The sequence below is a fragment of the Meleagris gallopavo genome, chromosome Z, assembly GCF_905368555.1.
Source record: "Meleagris gallopavo chromosome Z, MGAL_WU_HG_1.1, whole genome shotgun sequence".
NCBI classification, from domain to species: Eukaryota; Metazoa; Chordata; class Aves; order Galliformes; family Phasianidae; genus Meleagris; species Meleagris gallopavo.
Window position 1 is genome coordinate 31,678,620 of NC_139435.1, and position 3,615 is coordinate 31,682,234.

A 3,615-nucleotide genomic window follows, 5' to 3' on the forward strand; every position below is an offset into this window, starting at 1 on the left:
GCTGAAGCTTTACAAGTAAGAAGCCACGCAGTTTTACTTAGAGAGCAGGAAACGTTTTCTTTCAAGAAACACCGAAGACGCATTGTGGGAAAAGCTACAGAACTGCAGCATCAGGCATTGTTTATGCAATCGTGTTTACACATCAGGCTCAGGAATCTCCTTCTCTGCCAGATTTTCTCCAATTACTATCCATCCAGCAATAGTACCCTGTAAACTCAGCTGAATTTCCAGAGGTAAAATCATCCCACCTGTGAAATTAATTCCTGGCATTCTTTGCTAAAGCGCAACCAGCTATTCAAGCTATCAGGAGTTCTCTTTACCACAGAAGATCTTCTTTCAAAGAGTCTTCTTGACCAGAGCCCTTTGAAAGGATTTCAGAGGGGACCTATAAAAGTTTTAATATGAGCTGCAGTCTTGTAAAGAGAATGAAAAACAGAATTAATTTGATTTGATGACTGCAGATTCAAAACAGCCACTGCTTTCTATCCTGCTCAACACCTGATATGGACATCAGACAGCATACAACCAGCTCTGCTGCACTCAATAATGAAGGGAGAAAAAAACAAACAACCATCAGGTTCAACTAATATTTCAGTAGTTCTTTCAGTCCCCCTGTTCAGTATTGCCTCCTTAAGAATTATGCATTTTTCTTCATAGCTAAAAAACACCTGCAGCAGCTTTTAAAAAATAATGTCAAAATACAGTAACAAGAAAGGAATATCTTCCCAGGCATGTCCTATTAAATGCAGTGCCAGAATGTGTATTAGGTAGACTAAGCATATGAAAATAAACACAAATATGAAGTACTGAAGTAATTACATTCTATGCAGAACATGCCATGCACAAGAACAGTAGTAGGCATGAAAGGACCTCGAAGAGCTGCAGAGAAAGACATGCACTTTCTGCCTTTTTTACAAATATTGTTAATCTTTGCCCACTAGATAGATCAGCTTGCTTCACAAAGGCAGAGAAGGCTGCAAAAGTAAAATCTTCTCTTTGGACTTCAAGGGAAAAAAAAAAACAAAAAAACAAAAAAAACCCATAGTGTTGCAGAAATAGATTTTTCTAATACTGAATCCTTGCCAATTATTTTAATCTCACAATATTAAATCAGAGTTTCCAACTGGAAAAGTGCTACCTGGACATGCTTCCTGGGAGTAAGGATATGTACTTATTCCTAGTATATGCATGTTCCAGAAACATGCAGGTAATTCTTTGTACAGTTGAAGGTTCTAAATTTAAACCTCTGCTTCCTACTCTGCAATCCTGATATCCCTACAAATTGTTTTGCAAATTTTACAAAAAAAAAATTTACAAATTTTTTGTTTTATTTTCCCCAAATAAATGGGAACACTCATAAATATTTTTTGCAGGAAATGGAATGTAGAAAGCCATTTACATTAGTATGAAGTTGAGTTTGAATTTTGGTTCTCTTATGAGGGGATCAAGTAATTGGAGGAGGAACTAGTAAGAAAAATCTGCTAAACTACCTACATTATTCTTCCTATCAGTTTATATTGCTACCATTAAGATCATAGTATGGTTATCAGTATCAGTACAAGAAAAGTAAAGGAAGCAAAATAATTACAGTTTCCAGGTAACTCATCATGAAAATGACCAAAAAGGTCAATCTGAATTACTGAGTACAGAGAAGTACATATCAAGGAGCTTTGAGGTCAAGCAGAGACGAACCTTGAGTGTTTTGCCTCAGGATGATGTGTAAGCAGAGCAGAATTTCTGGCTTTACAGTGCTGTGATTTCAGTTCAAGGACTCCATTCATCAGGATGCTTCAAAGAATATATGTACCTGTGAGGAGTCACTCTAGTGTCTGTTAAATGTAATGCTGCTGATGACAAAGCTGGGAGACAGGAACAAGGATAGAGTTCAAAAGATGATCCTTCTTGCCTTTACACTAGAGCATATTGTTAAATTGCTTTCTTTTGGGAAATCAGTCACATCCACTTTGTCAATCAAACCAAGAAATGGAGAGCTCATTGCTCGGATTCCCAAAAGGCTGGATGATATTTGGACATGAAGTCTAAGGCCAACCAGATACCCTAAAAACACAGCAGCAAGAGCTGTCTTGAGCCTGAGGGAAGTCAGAAGATGTTGAGGGTCACCAACTTACTACACCCAAACTGGGACACCTGAGCCCACCTGCCAGAGGGGAGGTGGCTTCCCAAGCTAGTGAGCCTACAGAACTTCTATTTTTTCCTGATATCACTGCAAAAAATGTTGTTTCCTTTCCTCACCACATATGAGTGCAAGGAAAGATCCTCCTTGGTTCCAGAAGGACAGGCTCCTGCCGTTCATGAGCTATGAGAGCTGGCCTATTGTGGAAGCTTGAGGCCAGCTCAGCCTGGATGAGACATCGTCCCTTATGCAGAGGGCTGACTGATGTCCCACCAAAAGTGAATGCAACAGCAAGAGAAAAACTGTTCTTGATTTTGTCTTCTTGTAAAATTGAGGAACCATAAACTACATTCAGTGACATGCAAATAATCTGACAAACTCCATAATAAGGGGCTTTTATTAATCCAGTTATTACCAACTATGTAATTTTGTTGTCATATTGTCATTATGACACAAATTTCCTTTAGTTACAGTAAATTGATAAAATCCATGTGGTTTTAGAAATCTTTATCCTGAGAAACCTGAGCCCATGCTACTCAGTGATGTAGAGTAGATAAGGAAATCCAAAGGGAATGGCTGGAATCAATGACAGGTGATGGCTTCTCATCACCAGCACAAAACTTCTAACAGCAGCCCTGCTTAGGGAAGTGGGATTTCCACATCTGTCAATGACCCATTTCCAAGAAATTTAGGCTTTTGTATTAGCGTACAAATTTAGCAAAGATGAAAACCAAACAGTCTTTATTGCTTAGACCAGATCTTAAGTAGCTGCACCTAACAGAAATTACACGTTCAGTATGCTACTGTACATATCACAACTTTTATCAACTGTATTTATCAACTTTTAAATTTTAAAAATAAAAATAAAAATCACATTTGGCAACAGGGTTACTGAGCTCATATTTGCATCACATAAATATTTCAGCAAAACTGTAAAAGCTTCAGCCTCTGGTTATTTTTGTTGTCTCGCTACTTGTCATCACTGATAGGCAGTTTTTGATAGGCAGCCTCTAATGACAGCTCTCCAAAAGACATCCTTCAGTTTGCCGTGACTCGGATTTGAACCGAGGTTGCTGCGGCCACAACGCAGAGTACTAACCACTATACGATCACGGCAAGCTATCAGAACACTGCATAAATCCCCCTCTTTGCCTCAGTGGTCCATAAAATTTATACAAATGGTGCCACCTACAGTATACACTGTGTTTTAGCAGCAGCAGTTTCTAAGTATTTCTACAAGCAATTACACACTACCATCTTCTCAAAATTGCCTCCAGACATTTCTTTCCTTCCTATTAATTGTCCATGCTATCACAGTTTCCTAATAACAGGCTCAAGAGAGTTATAGAGCTATATATCCTTCTCTTGACTCCAAAATCTTTTCAGAGAACACTTTTTTCCTATTTTATCAGTAGTAGGGAAAGCAAAGTCATGGTATCCCAGCCCAGCTATCTTTAATTGCGCTCAGAAAACAGCTGAGC

General features: G+C 38.5%; 1 non-coding gene across 1 annotated transcript; it reads right to left on the reverse strand.

Annotated features, from left to right (window-relative positions):
• Positions 1-3,178: 3,178 nt before the first annotated feature.
• TRNAH-GUG (transfer RNA histidin (anticodon GUG)) lies at positions 3,179-3,250 on the reverse strand. The gene has a single exon. It is a non-coding gene; the product is annotated as a tRNA-His (tRNA).
• Positions 3,251-3,615: the final 365 nt, after the last annotated feature.